Consider the following 25,755-nt stretch of genomic DNA (forward strand, 5'->3'; position numbering starts at 1 on the left):
TTTTTTACAAATAAAATTTCCCTAATAATTTTTTATAAATAATTTTATATAAAAAGTCCACTCAAATAAATTTTTATTACTAATTCAATACAAATTTTTTACAAATAAAATTTCCCTAATAATTCTTTTCATAAATAATTTAATATAAAAAATTCATTCAAATAAATTTTTATCACTAATTCTATACAAATTTTTTTATGAATAAAATTCCCCTAATAATTCTTTTCATAAATAATTTTATATAAAAAATTCATTCAAATAAATTTTTATTACTAATTCTATACAAATTTTTTAAAATAAAATTTCCCTAAATTTTATATTAGTTAATTACCCCTTATTTTATTTAAATTTACCCCTAAATTTAAATTTTTCATACTAATTCAATAAAATTATTATTTTTTTCTAAAAAAAAATCATTTTTCCCCCAAATCAAAGCTTTTTTCTCATTTTTTTTTTTATTTATTATTGACGCTAATGCACAACTTAACTTATTATTATAGGTTTATTAAATATATTTAATTTTAATATAAATCAACTATTATTAAAAATTTACTAAATTAATTCAATAAATTTTAAATATTAATAATTCCATATAAATTCTCCCCATAAATAATTTTATATAAAAAAAATTCATTCAAATAAATTTTTATTATTAATTCAATACAAATTTTTTATAAATAAAATTTCCCTAATAATTCTTTTCATAAATAATTTCATATAAAAAATTCATTCAAATAATTTTTTGTCACTAATTCAATACAAATTTTTTATAAATAAAATTTCCCTAATAATTCTTTTCATAAATAATTTCATATAGAAAATTCATTCAAATAAATTTTTATTACTAATTCAATACAAATTTTTTATAAATAAAATTTTCCTAATAATTCTTTTCATAAATAATTTCATATAAAAAATTCATTCAAATAAATTTTTATTACTAATTCAATACAAATTTTTTATAAATAAAATTTTCCCAATAATTCTTTTTTATAAATAATTTTATATAAAAAGTCCACTCAAATAAATTTTTATTGCTAATTCAATACAAATTTTTTTATAAATAAAATTTCCCTAATAATTCTTTTCATAAATAATTTCATATAGAAAATTAATTCAAATAAATTTTTATTACTAATTCAATACAAATTTTTTTTATAAATAAAATTTCCCTAATAATTTTCATAAATAATTTTATATAAAAAGTCCACTCAAATAAATTTTTATTACTAATTCAATACAAATTTTTTTATAAATAAAATTTCCCTAATAATTCTTTTTTATAAATAATTTTATATAAAAAGTCCACTCAAATAAATTTTTATTACTAATTCAATACAAATTTTTTTATAAATAAAATTTCCCTAATAATTCTTTTTTATAAATAATTTTATATAAAAAATCCACTCAAATAAATTTTTATTACTAATTCAATACAAATTTTTTTATAAATAAAATTTCCCTAATAATTCTTTTCATAAATAATTTCATATAGAAAATTCATTCAAATAAATTTTTATTACTAATTCAATACAAATTTTTTTATAAATAAAATTCCCCTAATAATTCTTTTCATAAATAATTTCATATAGAAAATCCATTCAAATAAATTTTTATTACTAATTCAATACAAATTTTTTACAAATAAAATTTCCCTAATAATTCTTTTCATAAATAATTTCATATAGAAAATTCATTCAAATAAATTTTTATTACTAATTCAATACAAATTTTTTTATAAATAAAATTTCCCTAATAATTCTTTTCATAAATAATTTCATATAAAAAATCCATTCAAATAAATTTTTATTACTAATTCAATACAAATTTTTTACAAATAAAATTTCCCTAATAATTCTTTTCATAAATAATTTCATATAGAAAATTCATTCAAATAAATTTTTATTACTAATTCAATACAAATTTTTTTATAAATAAAATTTCCCTAATAATTCTTTTCATAAATAATTTCATATAGAAAATCCATTCAAATAAATTTTTATTACTAATTCAATACAAATTTTTTTACAAATAAAATTTCCCTAATAATTCTTTTCATAAATAATTTAATATAAAAAATTCACTCAAATAAATTTTTATTACTAATTCAATACAAATTTTTTATAAATAAAATTTCCCTAATAATTCTTTTCATAAATAATTTCATATAGAAAATTCATTCAAATAAATTTTTATTACTAATTCAATACAAATTTTTTTATAAATAAAATTCCCCTAATAATTCTTTTCATAAATAATTTCATATAGAAAATCCATTCAAATAAATTTTTATTACTAATTCAATACAAATTTTTTACAAATAAAATTTCCCTAATAATTCTTTTCATAAATAATTTCATATAGAAAATTCATTCAAATAAATTTTTATTACTAATTCAATACAAATTTTTTTATAAATAAAATTTCCCTAATAATTCTTTTCATAAATAATTTCATATAAAAAATCCATTCAAATAAATTTTTATTACTAATTCAATACAAATTTTTTACAAATAAAATTTCCCTAATAATTCTTTTCATAAATAATTTCATATAGAAAATTCATTCAAATAAATTTTTATTACTAATTCAATACAAATTTTTTTATAAATAAAATTTCCCTAATAATTCTTTTCATAAATAATTTCATATAGAAAATCCATTCAAATAAATTTTTATTACTAATTCAATACAAATTTTTTTACAAATAAAATTTCCCTAATAATTCTTTTCATAAATAATTTAATATAAAAAATTCACTCAAATAAATTTTTATTACTAATTCAATACAAATTTTTTATAAATAAAATTTCCCTAATAATTCTTTTTTATAAATAATTTTATATAAAAAATCCACTCAAATAAATTTTTATTACTAATTCAATACAAATTTTTTTATAAATAAAATTTCCCCAATAATTCTTTTTTATAAATAATTTTATATAGAAAATTCATTCAAATAAATTTTTATTACTAATTCTATACAAATTTTTTTATGAATAAAATTCCCCTAATAATTCTTTTCATAAATAATTTTATATAAAAAATTCATTCAAATAAATTTTTATTACTAATTCTATACAAATTTTTCAAAATAAAATTTCCCTAAAATTTTATATTAATTAATTACCCCTTATTTTATTTAAATTTACCCCTAAATTTAAATTTTTCATATTAATTCAATAAAATTATTATTTTTTTCTAAAAAAAATCATTTTTCCCCCAAATCAAAGCTTTTTTCTCATTTTTTTTTTTATTTATTATTGACGCTAATGTACAACTTAACTTATTATTATAGGTTTATTAAATATATTTAATTTTAATATAAATCAACTATTATTAAAAATTTACTAAATTATTTCAATAAATTTTAAATATTAATAATTCCATATAAATTCTTCCCATAAATAATTTTATATAAAAAAAATTCATTCAAATAAATTTTTATTACTAATTCAATACAAATTTTTTATAAATAAAATTTCCCTAATAATTCTTTTCATAAATAATTTAATATAAAAAATTTACTCAAATAAATTTTTATTACTAATTCAATACAAATTTTTTTATAAATAAAATTTCCCTAATAATTCTTTTCATAAATAACTTCATATAAAAAATTCATTCAAATAAATTTTTATTACTAATTCAATACAAATTTTTTTACAAATAAAATTTCCCTAATAATTCTTTTCATAAATAACTTCATATAAAAAATTCATTCAAATAAATTTTTATTACTAATTCAATACAAATTTTTTTACAAATAAAATTTCCCTAATAATTCTTTTTTATAAATAATTTTATATAAAAAGTCCACTCAAATAAATTTTTATTACTAATTCAATACAAATTTTTTTACAAATAAAATTTCCCTAATAATTCTTTTCATAAATAACTTCATATAAAAAATTCATTCAAATAAATTTTTATTACTAATTCAATACAAATTTTTTTACAAATAAAATTTCCCTAATAATTCTTTTCATAAATAACTTCATATAGAAAATTCATTCAAATAAATTTTTATTACTAATTCAATACAAATTTTTTTACAAATAAAATTTCCCTAATAATTCTTTTTTATAAATAATTTTATATAAAAAGTCCACTCAAATAAATTTTTATTACTAATTCAATACAAATTTTTTTATAAATAAAATTTCCCTAATAATTCTTTTCATAAATAATTTCATATAGAAAATTCATTCAAATAAATTTTTATTACTAATTCAATACAAATTTTTTTACAAATAAAATTTCCCTAATAATTCTTTTCATAAATAACTTCATATAGAAAATTCATTCAAATAAATTTTTATTACTAATTCAATACAAATTTTTTTACAAATAAAATTTCCCTAATAATTCTTTTCATAAATAATTTAATATAAAAAATTCACTCAAATAAATTTTTATTACTAATTCAATACAAATTTTTTTATAAATAAAATTTCCCTAATAATTCTTTTCATAAATAACTTCATATAGAAAATTCATTCAAATAAATTTTTATTACTAATTCAATACAAATTTTTTTACAAATAAAATTTCCCTAATAATTCTTTTCATAAATAACTTCATATAGAAAATTCATTCAAATAAATTTTTATTACTAATTCAATACAAATTTTTTTACAAATAAAATTTCCCTAATAATTCTTTTCATAAATAACTTCATATAGAAAATTCATTCAAATAAATTTTTATTACTAATTCAATACAAATTTTTTTATAAATAAAATTTTCCCAATAATTCTTTTTTATAAATAATTTTATATAAAAAATCCACTCAAATAAATTTTTATTACTAATTCAATAAAAATTTTTTTATAAATAAAATTTCCCTAATAATTCTTTTCATAAATAATTTCATATAAAAAATTCATTCAAATAAATTTTTATTACTAATTCAATACAAATTTTTTTATAAATAAAATTTTCCCAATAATTCTTTTTTATAAATAATTTTATATAAAAAGTCCACTCAAATAAATTTTTATTACTAATTCAATACAAATTTTTTACAAATAAAATTTCCCTAATAATTCTTTTCATAAATAATTTTATATAAAAAATTCATTCAAATAAATTTTTATTACTAATTCAATACAAATTTTTTATGAATAAAATTCCCCTAATAATTCTTTTCATAAATAATTTTATATTAAAAATTCATTCAAATAAATTTTTATTACTAATTCAATACAAATTTTTTATGAATAAAATTCCCCTAATAATTCTTTTTTATAAATAATTTTATATAAAAAGTCCACTCAAATAAATTTTTATTACTAATTCAATACAAATTTTTTACAAATAAAATTTCCCTAATAATTCTTTTCATAAATAATTTTATATAAAAAATTCATTCAAATAAATTTTTATTACTAATTCAATACAAATTTTTTATGAATAAAATTCCCCTAATAATTCTTTTCATAAATAATTTTATATAAAAAATTCATTCAAATAAATTTTTATTACTAATTCAATACAAATTTTTTATGAATAAAATTCCCCTAATAATTCTTTTCATAAATAATTTTATATAAAAAATTCACTCAAATAAATTTTTATTACTAATTCTATGCAAATTTTTTATAAATAAAATTTCCCTAAAATTTTATATTAATTAATCACCCCTTATTTTATTTAAATTTACCCCTAAATTTAAATTTTTCATATTAATTCAATAAAATTATTATTTTTTTCTAAAAAAAAATCATTTTTCCCCCAAATCAAAGCTTTTTTCTCATTTTTTTTTTTATTTATTATTGACGCTAATGCACAACTTAACTTATTATTATAGGTTTATTAAATATATTTAATTTTAATATAAATCAACTATTATTAAAAATTTACTAAATTAATTCAATAAATTTTAAATATTAATAATTCCATATAAATTCTTTCCATAAATAATTTTATATAAAAAAATTCACTCAAATAAATTTTTATTACTAATTCAATACAAATTTTTTATAAATAAAATTTCCCTAAAATTTTATATTAATTAATTACCCCTTATTTTATTTAAATTTACCCCTAAATTTAAATTTTTCATATTAATTCAATAAAATTATTATTTTTTTCTAAAAAAAAATCATTTTCCCCCCAAATCAAAGCTTTTTTCTCATTTTTTTTTTTATTTATTATTGACGCTAATGCACAACTTAACTTATTATTATAGGTTTATTAAATATATTTAAACCCAATAAATTTTATTAAAAATTTTTCATTTATTTTACTTCTCATAATAAAATTTAAACTCAATATTAAATTAATTAACTATAAAATAATTTAATTAAATTATTCACTTTCTCTTTTTTTTTTTTTTTTCCAATAAAATAAATATTATTATGTATTATATATATATATATATATATATATATATATATATATATATATATATATATATATATATATATATATATATATATATATATATATATATATATATATATATATATATATATATATATATATATATATATATATAAATAATTTATATGTATATATACATATATATATATGTATATATTCATATAAATAATTTATATATATATATATGTATATATAATTTAATTATATATATAAATATATATATATAAATAATTTATATATATATATATGCATATATAAATTAATTAAATATATATATATTATATAAATAATTTATATATATATAAATGTATATATAAATGGCATATAATTATATGTATATTGGAATGAATATTATATAGATTAGATGTTTAGAGTAAGAGATTGTTATGTATTTATATAAATGTGATTCATATTAGGATATTATAATTTACACAGATGGTTAAGCATTAAATGTATATATATATATAAATAATTTATATATTATTAAATAATTATATATATATATATTAAAATATTTTAAAAATTAATTAAATAAATATAAATTCTTAATTCTCTTTATATATAATAAAATATTTATAAAAATAAATATATATATATATATATTATTATTATATATATATAAATACCTAACAAATAAATATTTAATATATATTAAATAATTTATATATATATAAATATTTATATAATAAATTATTTATTTATAATTAAATTTATATATTTATAATTGTATGAATATTTATAGGTTATTATGAATTAATTAAATCTGATATAAATGTCTAATAACTAGTTTTACTCTAGGATATATTCATAAATGGATTCATTTTACAAATGTTGATATTATAATTAAATATATAGTATATTATTAAATTATTATTGTTCTGTAGTAAAAAATTTAAAAATTAATATAAATGTATATATTATACATAAATTTATTAGAGATATTTAAATTTAATTAGATATATATAAATAATTTATATATATATAAATATTTAATAAATAAATTATTTATATATATATAAATTAATATATATAAATAAATTTATTAGGAATAATTAAATTTAATTAAATATATATATATATATATAAATAATTTATATATATATATATGTATATATAATTTAATTAAATATATATATATATATATATAAATAATTTATATATATATATATGTATATATAATTTAATTAAATATATATATATATATAAATAATTTATATATATATATATGTATATATAATTTAATTATATATATAAATATATATATATAAATAATTTATATATATATATATGCATATATAAATTAATTAAATATATATATATTATATAAATAATTTATATATATATAAATGTATATATAAATGGCATATAATTATATGTATATTGGAATGAATATTATATAGATTAGATGTTTAGAGTAAGAGATTGTTATGTATTTATATAAATGTGATTCATATTAGGATATTATAATTTACACAGATGGTTAAGCATTAAATGTATATATATATATAAATAATTTATATATTATTAAATAATTATATATATATATATTAAAATATTTTAAAAATTAATTAAATAAATATAAATTCTTAATTCTCTTTATATATAATAAAATATTTATAAAAATAAATATATATATATATATTATTATTATATATATATAAATACCTAATAAATAAATATTTAATATATATTAAATAATTTATATATATATAAATATTTATATAATAAATTATTTATTTATAATTAAATTTATATATTTATAATTGTATGAATATTTATAGGTTATTATGAATTAATTAAATCTGATATAAATGTCTAATAACTAGTTTTACTCTAGGATATATTCATAAATGGATTCATTTTACAAATGTTGATATTATAATTAAATATATAGTATATTATTAAATTATTATTGTTCTGTAGTAAAAAATTTAAAAATTAATATAAATGTATATATTATACATAAATTTATTAGAGATATTTAAATTTAATTAGATATATATAAATAATTTATATATATATAAATATTTAATGAATAAATTATTTATATATATATAAATAATTTATATATATATAAATATTTAATAAATAAATTATTTATATATATATAAATTAATATTATTCAATAAATTATTTATATATATATATTATAAATATTTATTAATATAAATTATTTATATATATATATAAATATTTATTAATATAAATTATTTATATATATATATATACCAAAATTAAAATTCTAAATTTCGTTTTTTTCTATATTTTCTATTTTACAAAAAAATTCATACTAATATCTTTACTTATCAATAACGTTCAATAAGTAATAAAAATTTTAGAATGAAAATCTCCCTCAAATTACAAAAAAATCTAGAAAATCCCCCCTAAATTCAATTTTTGTATAAATTTCCCCCTGAAATTTAAATAAAAATTATTTTCTATGAGAATTCTTCTTTAATTTATTTTCTCCATAATAATTCTTTTAAATTCAATTTTTATATAAATTTCCCCCCAAAATTTAAATAAAAATTATTTTCTATAAGAATTCTTCTTTAATTTATTTTCTCCATAATAATTCTTTAAAATTCAATTTTTGTATAAATTTCCCCCTAAAATTTATATAAAAATTATTTTCTATAAGAATTCTTCTTTAATTTATTTTCTCCATAATAATTCTTTAAAATTCAATTTTTGTATAAATTTCCCCCTAAAATTTAGATAAAAATTATTTTCTATAAGAATTCTTCTTTAATTTATTTTCTCCATAATAATTCTTTAAAATTCAATTTTTATATAAATTTTCCTCTAAAATTTAAATAAAAATTATTTTCTATAAAAATTCTTCTTTAATTTATTTTATTCCATAATAATTCTTTAAAATTCAATTTTTGTATAAATTTCCCCCTAAAATTTAAATAAAAATTATTTTCTATAAGAATTCTTCTTTAATTTATTTTCTCTATAATAATTCTTTAAAATTCAATTTTTATATAAATTTTCCCCTGAAATTTAAATAAAAATTATTTCCTATAAGAATTTCTCTTTAATTTATTTTCTCCATAATAATTCTTTAAAATTCAATTTTTATATAAATTTCCCCCTGAAATTTTAATAAAAATTATTTTCTATAAGAATTCTTCTTTAATTTATTTTCTCTATAATAATTCTTTAAAATTCAATTTTTGTATAAATTTTCCTCTGAAATTTAAATAAAAATTATTTCCTATAAGAATTTCTCTTTAATTTGTTTTCTCCATAATAATTCTTTAAAATTCAATTTTTGTATAAATTTCCCCCTGAAATTTTAATAAAAATTATTTCCTATAAGAATTTCTCTTTAATTTGTTTTCTCCATAATAATTCTTTAAAATTCAATTTTTGTATAAATTTTCCTCTGAAATTTAAATAAAAATTATTTCCTATAAGAATTTCTCTTTAATTTGTTTTCTCCATAATAATTCTTTAAAATTCAATTTTTATATAAATTTCCCCCTGAAATTTTAATAAAAATTATTTTCTATAAGAATTCTTCTTTAATTTATTTTCTCCATAATAATTCTTTAAAATTCAATTTTTGTATAAATTTCCCCCTGAAATTTTAATAAAAATTATTTCCTATAAGAATTTCTCTTTAATTTGTTTTCTCCATAATAATTCTTTAAAATTCAATTTTTGTATAAATTTTCCTCTGAAATTTAAATAAAAATTATTTCCTATAAGAATTTCTCTTTAATTTGTTTTCTCCATAATAATTCTTTAAAATTCAATTTTTATATAAATTCCCCTCTGAAATTTGAATAAAAATTATTTTCTATAAAAATTCTTCTTTAATTTATTTTCTCCATAATAATTCTTTAAAATTCAATTTTTATATAAATTTTCCTCTAAAATTTAAATAAAAATTATTTTCTATAAAAATTCTTCTTTAATTTATTTTATTCCATAATAATTCTTTAAAATTCAATTTTTGTATAAATTTCCCCCTAAAATTTAAATAAAAATTATTTTCTATAAGAATTCTTCTTTAATTTATTTTCTCTATAATAATTCTTTAAAATTCAATTTTTATATAAATTTTCCCCTGAAATTTAAATAAAAATTATTTCCTATAAGAATTTCTCTTTAATTTATTTTCTCCATAATAATTCTTTAAAATTCAATTTTTATATAAATTCCCCCCTGAAATTTTAATAAAAATTATTTTCTATAAGAATTCTTCTTTAATTTATTTTCTCTATAATAATTCTTTAAAATTCAATTTTTGTATAAATTTCCCCCTGAAATTTTAATAAAAATTATTTCCTATAAGAATTTCTCTTTAATTTGTTTTCTCCATAATAATTCTTTAAAATTCAATTTTTGTATAAATTTTCCTCTGAAATTTAAATAAAAATTATTTCCTATAAGAATTTCTCTTTAATTTGTTTTCTCCATAATAATTCTTTAAAATTCAATTTTTGTATAAATTTCCCCCTGAAATTTTAATAAAAATTATTTCCTATAAGAATTTCTCTTTAATTTGTTTTCTCCATAATAATTCTTTAAAATTCAATTTTTGTATAAATTTTCCTCTGAAATTTAAATAAAAATTATTTCCTATAAGAATTTCTCTTTAATTTGTTTCCTCCATAATAATTCTTTAAAATTCAATTTTTATATAAATTCCCCTCTGAAATTTGAATAAAAATTATTTTCTATAAGAATTCTTCTTTAATTTATTTTCTCTATAATAATTCTTTAAAATTCAATTTTTATATAAATTTTCCTCTGAAATTTAAATAAAAATTATTTCCTATAAGAATTTCTCTTTAATTTGTTTTCTCCATAATAATTCTTTAAAATTCAATTTTTGTATAAATTTCCCCCTGAAATTTTAATAAAAATTATTTCCTATAAGAATTTCTCTTTAATTTGTTTTCTCCATAATAATTCTTTAAAATTCAATTTTTGTATAAATTTTCCTCTGAAATTTAAATAAAAATTATTTCCTATAAGAATTTCTCTTTAATTTATTTTCTCCATAATAATTCTTTAAAATTCAATTTTTATATAAATTTCCCCCTGAAATTTTGATAAAAATTATTTTCTATAAGAATTCTTCTTTAATTTATTTTCTCTATAATAATTCTTTAAAATTCAATTTTTGTATAAATTTTCCTCTGAAATTTAAATAAAAATTATTTCCTATAAGAATTTCTCTTTAATTTGTTTTCTCCATAATAATTCTTTAAAATTCAATTTTTGTATAAATTTCCCCCTGAAATTTTAATAAAAATTATTTCCTATAAGAATTTCTCTTTAATTTGTTTTCTCCATAATAATTCTTTAAAATTCAATTTTTGTATAAATTTTCCTCTGAAATTTAAATAAAAATTATTTCCTATAAGAATTTCTCTTTAATTTGTTTTCTCCATAATAATTCTTTAAAATTCAATTTTTATATAAATTCCCCTCTGAAATTTGAATAAAAATTATTTTCTATAAAAATTCTTCTTTAATTTATTTTCTCCATAATAATTCTTTAAAATTCAATTTTTATATAAATTTCCCCCTGAAATTTTAATAAAAATTATTTTCTATAAGAATTCTTCTTTAATTTATTTTCTCTATAATAATTCTTTAAAATTCAATTTTTATATAAATTTCCCCCTGAAATTTAAATAAAAATTATTTTCTATAAAAATTCTTCTTTAATTTATTATCTCCATAATAATTCTTTAAAATTCAATTTTTATATAAATTTTCCTCTGAAATTTAAATAAAAATTATTTTCTATAAGAATTCTTCTTTAATTTATTTTCTATATAATAATTCTTTAAAATTCAATTTTTATATAAATTTTCCCCTGAAATTTAAATAAAAATTATTTTCTATAAGAATTCTTCTTTAATTTATTTTCTCTATAATAATTCTTTAAAATTCAATTTTTGTATAAATTTTCCTCTGAAATTTGAATAAAAATTATTTTCTATAAGAATTCTTCTTTAATTTATTTTCTCCATAATAATTCTTTAAAATTCAATTTTTGTATAAATTTTCCCCTGAAATTTAAATAAAAATTATTTTCTATAAGAATTCTTCTTTAATTTATTTTCTCTATAATAATTCTTTAAAATTCAATTTTTATATAAATTTTCCCCTGAAATTTAAATAAAAATTATTTTCTATAAGAATTCTTCTTTAATTTATTTTCTCTATAATAATTCTTTAAAATTCAATTTTTGTATAAATTTTCCTCTGAAATTTGAATAAAAATTATTTTCTATAAGAATTCTTCTTTAATTTATTTTCTCCATAATAATTCTTTAAAATTCAATTTTTGTATAAATTTTCCCCTGAAATTTAAATAAAAATTATTTTCTATAAGAATTCTTCTTTAATTTATTTTCTCTATAATAATTATTTAAAATTCAATTTTTGTATAAATTTTCCTCTGAAATTTGAATAAAAATTATTTTCTATAAGAATTCTTCTTTAATTTATTCTCTCTATAATAATTCTTTAAAATTCAATTTTTATATAAATTTTCCTCTGAAATTTAAATAAAAATTATTTTCTATAAGAATTTCTCTTTAATTTATTTTCTCCATAATAATTCTTTTAAATTCAATTTTTGTATAAATTTCCCCCTAAAATTTAAATAAAAATTATTTTCTATAAGAATTTCTTTTTAATTTATTATCACCATAATAATTCTTTAAAATTCAATTTTTGTATAAATTTTCCTCTGAAATTTGAATAAAAATTATTTTCTATAAGAATTCTTCTTTAATTTATTTTCTATATAATAATTCTTTAAAATTCAATTTTTATATAAATTTCCCCCTGAAATTTAAATAAAAATTATTTTCTATAAGAATTCTTCTTTAATTTATTTTCTCTATAATAATTCTTTAAAATTCAATTTTTGTATAAATTTTCCTCTGAAATTTGAATAAAAATTATTTTCTATAAGAATTCTTCTTTAATTTATTTTCTCCATAATAATTCTTTAAAATTCAATTTTTGTATAAATTTTCCTCTGAAATTTAAATAAAAATTATTTCCTATAAGAATTTCTTTTTAATTTATTATCACCATAATAATTCTTTAAAATTCAATTTTTGTATAAATTTTCCTCTGAAATTTGAATAAAAATTATTTTCTATAAGAATTCTTCTTTAATTTATTTTCTTTATAATAATTCTTTAAAATTCAATTTTTATATAAATTTTCCCCTGAAATTTAAATAAAAATTATTTTCTATAAGAATTCTTCTTTAATTTATTTTCTCTATAATAATTCTTTAAAATTCAATTTTTGTATAAATTTTCCTCTGAAATTTGAATAAAAATTATTTTCTATAAGAATTCTTCTTTAATTTATTTTCTCCATAATAATTCTTTAAAATTCAATTTTTGTATAAATTTTCCTCTGAAATTTAAATAAAAATTATTTCCTATAAGAATTTCTCTTTAATTTGTTTTCTCCATAATAATTCTTTAAAATTCAATTTTTGTATAAATTTCCCCCTAAAATTTAAATAAAAATTATTTTCTATAAGAATTCTTCTTTAATTTATTTTCTCTATAATAATTCTTTTAAATTCAATTTTTGTATAAATTTTCCTCTGAAATTTAGATAAAAATTATTTTCTATAAAAATCTCTCTTTAACTCTATAATAATTATTATAAACTTATATAAATAAGCTAAATTTAAGCTTTTAGGTTCATACCCTAAATATAGAAAAATCTTTTATATAAGTAAAATGCCTGAATAAAGGATTATTTTGATGTAATAAAAATGTGTTAAAAAATCACTTTTGCTAAATTTTTATTAATAAATTTTATTTATTTATTATTATCATACAAATATATTTATATTCATTAAATTAATTAATTCCATAAAATTCAAAATTTTATATGCGTAAAACACTTGAATATATTTAAATTTATAATTTATAATTAAAATTTTTAATATAATTAATTTTTAAAATTAAAACTAAATATAAATTAATTATTAATAAACTTTATTATTTATTTAAATTTATTAAGTTTAATAATTCTCTCCTTACTTATCCCCAATTTATTTTTTATATGAATATTTTTAGAAATTTCCTCTATATTATACACTATTTATTTAAATATTAATTCTTTAAAAATTTATAGAATTATATATTTTATAATTTCTTCAATAACTTCTATTTTAATTATTTACAGATTTTTAAATAAAACATTTAATTTATATATTAATTTTATTTTATTATTTAGCTTATGATTAAAATTAGGATTATACCCCTTAAATAGATGAATAAACTTTTTAATAAAAAAAATCAATTTTAATTCATTAATTTTATTATTAACAATTATTAAATGTATCCCTATTTTTATATTTTTAAATTTTATTAAATTTAATTTTATTATTTTATTTTTATTAATTTCCTTTATACTACCCCCAGTAATTTTTTCAATAAATACCTCATCCTTTACTCTTTTAATAAATTATTCATCCATATATAATATTCCTTTATTATTAATCTTTTCCTATATAAATTTTAATATTATAATCATTTATATAACCATTTATATAACTTCAACTCTTATAATCTTACTTATACTTAAAAAATTAAATCTTTATTACAAAAACTCTTTAAATTTAAGATTAAATTATAAAAATAAAATATTTTATAATTTAATAATATTCAAATACTCCCAACTTCCCCCATTTTTACCATTTATTATTAAATGAAATTTAATTGATCTTATATTATCAAATAATTATATAATTATATTATCCATATTAATTATCTTTTCTAGATTATTAATAACCTTTAATTATTTAAATTTTAATAATAACAATTTTTTTTTAACAAATTCTAAAATTAGACATAAAATTAATTTATTTGATTATTCTAATTTTAATACTATATTTATTATATATTTTTCATTTTTAACATTTACTTTAATTTTTACCTTTTCATTTATAAACTAAATTTATAATTTTTTAATTTCTTTAAATTTGCAATTTAATATTTTTTATAAACTATATAAATAAAGATTTTAAGTTAATAAAACTTAAAACCTTCAAAGTTTTATATAAATATATATTTAACTTAATTATTTAAATCTTAATTTAATATTAGAAAATTTATTTTCATAAATAAATTTACAGTTTACTCCTTTTATCAGGCATAATATTTCTAAATAAAATTTATTACCAAAAATGATTTTATTCAACTAACCATAAAAATATTGGAATACTTTATTTTATCTTTGCTATATGATCAGGGATAATCGGAACATCTTTAAGTATAATTATTCGTATAGAATTAAGAACACCTGGAAGATGAATTAATAACGACCAAATTTATAATACTATTGTAACTTCACATGCTTTTATTATAATTTTTTTTATAGTTATACCATTTATAATTGGGGGGTTTGGAAATTGATTAGTACCACTAATAATTGGGGCTCCTGATATAGCTTTCCCACGTATAAATAATATAAGATTTTGATTATTAATTCCTTCATTATTTATACTTATAATAAGAAGAACTTTATCTACAGGATCAGGAACAGGTTGAACTATTTACCCTCCCCTATCTTCAATTATATATCACTCATCCTTTTCTGTTGATTTTACTATTTTTTCTTTACATATTGCAGGTATTTCTTCTATTATAGGTGCTATTAATTTTATTGTTTCAATTATATTAATAAAAAATATTTCACTTAATATAAATCAAATCCCCTTATTTCCTTGATCAGTTAAAATTACTGCTATTTTACTTCTTCTTTCTCTCCCTGTTTTAGCAGGTGCTATTACTATACTATTAACAGACCGAAATTTAAATACATCTTTTTTTGATCCTTCCGGAGGAGGAGACCCTATTCTTTATCAACATTTATTCTGATTTTTTGGTCATCCTGAAGTTTATATTTTAATTCTCCCCGGATTTGGATTAATTTCACATATTATTTTTAACGAAAGAGGAAAAAAAGAAATTTTCGGAAATTTAGGAATAATTTATGCTATATTAGGAATTGGATTTTTAGGATTTATTGTATGAGCTCATCACATATTTACTGTAGGATTAGATGTTGATACACGAGCATATTTTACATCTGCCACTATAATTATTGCTGTACCAACAGGAATTAAAGTATTTAGATGAATTGCTACTTATTGTGGGTCAAAAATTAAAATAAACCCATCAATTATATGATCTTTAGGATTTATCTTCTTATTTACATTAGGGGGATTAACTGGAATTATATTATCAAATTCTTCTATTGATATTATACTTCATGATACATATTATGTAATTGGTCATTTCCACTATGTTTTATCTATGGGTGCAGTATTTGCAATTATTGCAAGATTAATTCATTGATACCCCCTATTCACTGGACTTACACTAAATAAAAAACTATTAAATATTCAATTTACTATAATATTTCTTGGAGTAAACATAACTTTTTTCCCACAACACTTCTTAGGATTAATGGGAATACCTCGACGATATTCAGATTACCCAGATGCTTACTATTGTTGAAATTTAATTTCATCAATTGGTTCATTAATTGCTTTTAATAGAATAATTTTATTAATCTTTATTATTTTAGAGAGATTAATTATAAAACGTTTAATTATATTTAAATATTTCCAATCATCTTTAGAGTGATTACAAAATTACCCCCCTTATAGACATTCATATAACGAACTTCCTATTATTATTTTTAAATTTTAATATGGCAGAATAGTGTAATGAATTTAAGTCTCATAAATAAAATTAATAATTTTTATTAAAATTTATTTACATAATAAATATAGCTACATGAAATATATATTCTTTCCAAGATCCTAACTCTCCATTTGCTGATAATTTATTTTATTTTTATAATTTTACAATAATTATCCTAACAATAATTACTATTTCTACTATATATATAATAATTTTTATTTTAAATAATAAATATTTAAATTTAAATTTATTAAAAAATCATAATATTGAAATTTTATGAACTATCACTCCTATAATTATACTTTTAATTATTTCAATCCCTTCTCTTAAAACTCTTTATTTTATTGATGAATTATGAAACCCTACATATTTTACTATTAAATCAATTGGCCATCAATGATATTGAAGTTATGAATATCCTGAATTTTCTAATTTTATATTTGACTCTTATATAATTAAATCAATTGAAAATATTAATCAATTTCGTTTATTAGATGTTGATAATCGAGCAGTTATTCCTTATAAAATTCCTATCCGATTACTAGTATCTTCTATAGATGTAATTCACTCATGAACTATCCCAACTATAGGAATTAAAATAGATGCCTCACCAGGTCGAATTAATCAAATATCTTTAATTTCTTTACGACCTGGAATATTTTTTGGACAATGTTCTGAAATTTGTGGTGCATACCATAGATTTATACCTATTGTTATTGAAAGAACAAATTATTTTAATTTTATTAATTGAATTAATAAAAATAATTAAAGAATTAGTTAAATTTTATAACATTAAATTGTCATTTTAAAATTATTATAGTAATACTCTTTCATTAGGTGTCTGAAAGAAAGAAATGGTCTCTTAAACCAAAATATAGTAGTTAATCGTCTACTTCTAATGATTTTATTCTTTTATCCCTCAAATAAGACCTATATATTGACTTTTACTTTTCTTTTTTATACTTATAATTATATATATATATATTTCAATTTTATATTTTTCTCCTTTTTCATTTTCACCAACTACTCATACTAATTTAAATAATTTTAAATTAATAAAAAAAACTATTAAATTTTAAATGTTAACAAATTTATTTTCAATTTTTGACCCTTCTACAAATAAATTTTTATCTTTAAATTGATTAATTTTATTTTTTCCTTTAATATTAATAAATTGACCTTATTGATTATCACCCTCACGAATTAATATCTTTTGATTAAACTTCTACAAAAAAATTTTTCAAGAATTTTTTAATTTAACAAAAAAAAAATTTTCATCAAACTTGATTATTTTTTTAACTATTATAATTATATTTTTAAAATTAAATTTATTAAGTTTAATACCTTATATTTTTACCCCATCAAGACATTTATCTATTAATCTTTCTTTATCCCTAAGATTATGAATAAGATTTATATTATTTGGATGATTAAATAACACTAATAAAATATTCATTCATCTTCTACCCATAAACACACCAGGACCTTTAATAATTTTTATAATTTTAATTGAATCTATTAGAAATTTTATTCGACCATGAACTCTTGCAATTCGACTATCTGCTAATATATTAGCAGGACATTTACTTTTATCCTTATTAGGAACAACTTTAGAAAATATACCTTATATATTAATTCTTTTTTTTATCCAAAATTTATTAATAATTTTAGAAATTTCAGTTTCTATTATTCAATCCTATGTATTTTCTATTTTAACTTTATTGTATTTTAATGAATCTAATTAAATGAAAATATCTCATCACCACCCATTTCATATAGTAACTTTAAGACCCTGACCTTTAATAACTTCATGAAGAATTTTAAATTTGTTATTAAGAACTATTTATTGATTTAATTCTTCTAACTTCAATATTACTATATTTAATTTATTAATTCTATTTTTAATTCTATACCAATGATGACGAGATATTATTCGAGAAAGAACAATACAAGGATGTCATACATTAAGTGTTTTAAAATTATTAAAATTTGGAATAATTTTATTTATTATTTCAGAATTATTTTTTTTTATTTCTTTTTTTTGAACTTACCTTCATTCAGCAATCTCCCCAAGAATTGAAATTGGTATAATATGACCACCTAAAAATATTATTATATTTAACCCTTATGATATCCCCCTTTTAAACTCAATTATTTTAATTTCTTCGGGATTTACTATTACATGAAGACATAATTTATTAGTTAAAAACAAAAAAAAATCTATAACACCATTAATTTTTACAATTCTACTAGGCATGTATTTTTCCTCTATTCAAATAATTGAATATATAGAAGCCCCTTTTACTTTTAACGATGGAATTTTTGGATCAATTTTTTTTATATCTACAGGATTTCATGGCCTCCATGTATTATTAGGTATCATTTTTTTAAGAACAAGATTAATTCGAATATATTTAAACCACTTTTCTAAAATTCATCATTTTCATTTTGAAGCGGCTACATGATATTGACATTTTGTTGATATTATTTGACTTATTCTTTATATCCTAATTTATTGATGAATATATTAATATATATAATATATATATATATATATATATATATATATATAGTATAAATAATTACATTTAATTTCCAATTAAAAGATTTAATTAAATAATATATATAATTTTTAATATCTTTATATTTTTTATCTTTATATTTATTATTATCTCTTTAATTATTTTAATTAATTTTTTTTTTTCAATAATTATAAATAAAGATCGAGAAAAAATTACACCATTTGAATGTGGATTTGACCCTATTACTAGAGCACGATTACCATTTTCAATTAATTTTTATATTATAACTCTAATATTTCTTATTTTTGATGTAGAAATTATTCTAATTTTACCAATTTTAAAATTACTTAATAATCTTTCAATTTTATCTATTTATACTTTTTTCACTTTTCTTTTAATTTTAATTATTAGGCTATGAATTGAATGAACTTGTAACTTATTTAAATGAATCCATTAATTTATATATAGTAATTTTTACATTTAATTTCGACTTAAAAAAAAGAAATTTATTTTTCTTATATAAACAGGATATTAGTTAATATTATATATATAACATTAAATTTGCTTTTTAAAATTAAATTATTTATATCTTTTAATTGAAACCAAAATTTAGGTAAATTATTGTTAATAATTTTTTTGAGACTAATATCTCCAATTAAAGAAATATAAATTTAGAACTTCTAATTCTTTTAATATGATTTAATCATAAATATTTCTAAATTTATATAATTTAAAAAAAATATTATAATTTCAATATAAAATTAACTATTAAGTTTATAAATTTATTTAAAAATTTTTAATTATCTTAATATTTTCAATATTAAACTTTTTATTAAGCTATTTAAATAATTATAAATAAATAAAATAAAAATTAATAACACTCTATAAAATTTTATCAACTTTATTATATGAATTGAATATAATCATCTATTCATCAATGGGTACACCTTCTGTAAATAAAATATTTTTTTTATATTTACACCTAAAATTTTATCTATTCATTTCTCATTGAATTTCTCATATGTTAATATAAATTTTAAAAAATTTAAATAAATTATTTTATAAAAAAAAATTGAATAAAATATTCTCATAATGAAATTTAAATAACTAAAATTTATTAACTTCTTACATCTAAAATGAAATCTAAAGGTTACTATTCATCTAAGAATATATATTATTATTAAAACTAATTTATCATTTTCTGTAATTATACAAGTAAAATAATTAATTAACCTTAAATAAAAATACCCAAAAAAAATTACTAATAATATTATAAAAAATTTACAAAAAATTATAAATTTACCATCTCCTACATATTGGTATCTATAAATCCCTATATATATTTCAAAAAATAATTTTATAATTCGAACTCTATAATTAATTGTTAAAACTGTTGAAATCATTAAAATATAAATTATTAATTTATTTAATCTTCTTACTATTATAAATTCTAAAATTAAATCTTTTGAATAAAACCCAGAAATAAATGGAAAACCACTTAAATTCATAAAAGAAAAAATAAATACAACACTCTTTAAAGGAGTTATTCTTATTACACCTTTAAATTTACGTAAATCTTGCCTTCCTAAAGATGTATGAATATACCCCCCAACACATATAAATATTAAAGATTTAAAAAAAGCATGAATTAATAAATGATAAAACCCTAAATTTACTATACCTAACCCTAAAATTCTTATTATAAACCCTAATTGTCTTAAAGTTGAAAGAGCAATTACTTTTTTTAAATTATATTCATAATTTGCTATTAACCCAGCCATAAACATTGTTAAACTAGAAATAATAATAATATATCTTTTCACTTCAATTAAAATAAATTTATTATACCGAATTATTAAATAAATACCAGCAGTAACCAAAGTAGAAGAATGTACTAAAGAAGAAATAGGAGTAGGGGCAGTTATAGCAGCAGGTAATCAAGCCGAAAAAGGTAATTGAGCACTTTTTGTAATTATTAAAATTAACATTAAAATTATTATAATTAATCTTATTCTATATAATATTAAATTTCAAGAACCTAAAAATGATGATATTCTAATTAATATTAATAACCCAACATCTCCTAATCGATTACAAAGAATAGTTAATATCCCTGAATTATAAGAATTCTTATTTTGATAATAAATTACTAAACAATAAGAAATTAAACCTAACCCATCTCATCCTAATAAAATTCTTAAAATCCTTGGACTTAAAATTATTAAACATATTGAAAAAATAAATAATAATAATAAATATTTAAATCGATTAATATATATATCCCCATTTATATAATTTATTCTATAAAATATAATAAAAAAAGAAATAATTAAAACAACTCCTATATATATTAAACCTATATAATCTAAATAAATTATATAATTAAATTTTATTCTACTTAATATAAAAATTGTTCACTCTAAAATTATTATTATATTATATATATATATATATATACTTATTAAAATAAAAAATATACCTAAAAAAAATATAATCACCCCATAAACTATTAATTCATAAATAATTTAAAGTTATTATACATCTTTGAAACCACAATTCAAAATTTTTTTCTTAAACTATTTAAATTAAAAAAAAATTAAATCCAAAAATATAATATTTAAAGGTAATCAATGTAAAATTAATACAATATAATTAATTATTTTACTTCTTTTAATTTTTAAATAATAATTTAATTCCCCATGTTGGACATAACAAAATAAATATAATGAATAAATAAATCTAAAAAAACAAAAAAAAATTATAACAATTATTAAATACTCTATTCATATTATTAACCCTACTAATAATATAATTTCTCCCACTAAATTTAATGACACTGGGGCAGATATATTTGAAGAACATAATAAAAATCATATTATTCTTATTTTAGGTATATAATTTATTAATCCTTTATTAATTAATATTAAACGTCTATTAGTTTCTTGATAACAAATATTTACTAAAAAAAATAAACCAGAAGAACATAACCCATGAGCAATTATAATAATATACCTCCCAATTACTCTAATTTTAAAAAATGTTAACATTCTTCTAATTAAAATTCCTATATGAACAACTGATGAATAAGCAACTAAAATTTTTATATCTAATTGGCGTAAACATAACCCCCTCAAAATAACTCTGCCTAATAAACTAATTATTATTATATAAAATTTTATATTTATAAATAAATAATAAAATATAATTACTATTTGTAATAAACCATAAGTTCCTAATTTTAATAAAATTGAAGCTAAAATTATTGAACTATATACTGGGGCTTCAACATGAGCCTTTAATAACCACCCATGAAATATATATATAGGAATCTTTACTAAAAAAGTTCCTATTATAAATATAAAAAAATAACTTCTTATTTTAATTTTTTTTAATTCTACTATTATTATTAAATCTAATATTAATTCATTTATAATTAAAAATAAAAAAATTAAAAAAGGTAAAGAAAAAAATATTGTATAAAATATTATAAAATAAGCAGCTTCCAACCGTTTTTCCCCTAACCCCCATTTAATAATTATAAAAAAAATTAAAATTAACCTTACTTCAAATATAAAATAAAATAATAATAATTGAATTCTTATAAAAAATATTATTAAAATAATTAATAAAACTAAATGTATTTTTATACATAATAAAATATTCTTATCTATTAAAAATAAAAAAATAATACCAAAAATTCATAAACTTAGTATAATTAATATAAATGAATAATTATTTAACCTAAATAATCTACTTATTATAGAAAAATTTACAATAAAATTATATTTAAAAAAAATTTTTACTGTTAAAAATATTAACACACATCTAATAAAATTTTTTAATAAACTTATTTTTATAAATTTATTTTTAAATAATATTAAATATAAATAAGTAATAATTAAAATTTCTACTATCATTTTAAATTTAAAATTTTTATTCTTTGTGAACCATACATATGAACAATTCTAACTATTAAAGAAATACCAATAACTCTTTCACAAACTCCTATAATTAATATATATATAAATATTCAATCATTATTTAAACTGTCAGAAATAATTAAAGTTATAAACAAATAAAATATTAATATATATTCCAATCCAATTAAAAATATTAAAAAATTCTCTATAAATATAAAAATTATTAATAAAATTAATAAAACTATTACTAAATAATAATTATTTAAATAAATCAATTTAGCTAAATAATTTAAAATAAAATATTAATTTTGTAAATTAAATATGAAAATTTTTTCTTTAGCTTAAACTTCAAGAAAATTAACCTTAATATCTTTAATCCCCAAAATTAATATTCTATTTAAACTATTTCTTGAATTCAATGAACAGTTCTTATGAATTTTTTATTAAATTTATACTTTATATTAATATATATATAATTATTATTATTATATATAATAAAAATATCTCCCCACTAAATTTCATAATAAGCTTAATTTTATTCACTTTAATTTATTTAATTTTAAATTATTTAATTACTCAAAAATCATTATATTGTTTCATAATTTTTATTTCAATAATTAGAGGAAATATAATTATATTCCTTTATTTTACAAGATTAATTAACAATTATTATAATAAATCGTTTAAATCTAACCTAAACTTTATTTGATTTATAGTAATTATATTAATTTTTGTTATATTTTTTTATTATTTTTTTAATTATTCAATTAATATTAAATTTAAAACTTCTAATTCATTATTTATTTACAAAACTTATACATACCCACTTTATAAAGTTACCTTCTTAATAATTTTTTATTTATTAATTACTTTATTATTCTCAATAAAAATTTGTTTATCAAAATATAAACCCTTACGAAAAATTATTAATTAATGAAATTTTCTAAACTATTAAAAAATAATAAAATTTTATCAATTTTCAATTATTCTCTAAATAAATTACCATCCCCCATAAATATTAATATATGATGAAATTTTGGTTCAATTTTAGGATTATTTTTAATTATTCAAATTATTTCAGGTCTATTTTTATCTATACATTATTGCCCTAATATTAATCTTGCTTTTCATAGAACAATTCATATTATAAAAAATGTTAAGTTCGGATGATGAATCCGTCTTATCCATATAAATGGAGCATCTTTCTTTTTTTTTACTATATTTCTTCATATTGCCCGAGGAATTTATTATCACTCTTTCAAATTAGTTAATGTTTGATTAATCGGAGTAATTATTTTAATTATATCAATAGCAACAGCATTCTTAGGTTATGTTTTACCATGAGGACAAATATCTTTTTGAGGAGCTACAGTTATTACTAACTTATTATCAGCCTTACCTTTTATTGGAAAAATATTAGTTGAATGAATTTGAGGAGGATTTTCTATTAATAATGCCACATTAAACCGATTCTATACCTTTCATTTTATTCTCCCATTTATAATTTTATTTTTAGTAATTATCCATCTTTTCTTCTTACATAATTCAGGATCAAATAACCCTATAGGATCCAGAAATAAATTTTACTTAATTTATTTTTCACCTTATTTTCTTATTAAAGATGTACTTGGATATATATTAATTTTATTTCTATTTATTATAGTTACTTTAATTTTTCCTTATAATTTAAGTGACCCAGATAATTTTATTATAGCTAACCCTATAATTACACCTGAACATATTAAACCTGAATGATATTTTTTATTTGCTTACACAATTTTACGAATTATTCCTAATAAATTTGGTGGAGTTCTAGGTTTATTTTCATCTATTTTAATTTTAATATTTATACCTATTTTAAATTATAATAAATTAACTTCAAGAAAATTTTATTTTTTAAGAAAAATTCTTTTTTGAATTTTTATTTTATCTTTTATCATATTAACATGGTTAGGAAGGCAATTAATTGAGCCTCCATTTATTAACTTAAGAATATTATTTACATTAATTTACTTTTTATATTTCATTTTAACCCCCTCACTAAATTATATCTGAGATAAATTAATTTATTAGTTAATAAGCTTTAATAGCATTTATTTTGAAAATATTTTATAGATATAAAACTATCTATTAACTTATATTTATATAAATAATTAATTCCTTTATCCTTAAAATAAATAAAATATATAATAATGATAA

General features: G+C 15.3%; 3 pseudogenes; all 3 read left to right on the forward strand.

The window, feature by feature from the left end:
• The first annotated feature begins 15,614 nt into the window (after nt 1–15,614).
• Nucleotides 15,615–25,628, forward strand: LOC143364669 (cytochrome c oxidase subunit 1-like; annotated as a pseudogene).
• Nucleotides 16,722–25,628, forward strand: LOC143364664 (cytochrome c oxidase subunit 2 pseudogene; annotated as a pseudogene).
• On the forward strand, nt 24,490–25,628 carry LOC143364668 (cytochrome b pseudogene; annotated as a pseudogene).
• Nucleotides 25,629–25,755: the final 127 nt, after the last annotated feature.

Source organism: Halictus rubicundus, unplaced genomic scaffold, assembly GCF_050948215.1.
Source record: "Halictus rubicundus isolate RS-2024b unplaced genomic scaffold, iyHalRubi1_principal scaffold0830, whole genome shotgun sequence".
In the NCBI taxonomy this organism is placed as follows: Eukaryota; Metazoa; Arthropoda; class Insecta; order Hymenoptera; family Halictidae; genus Halictus; species Halictus rubicundus.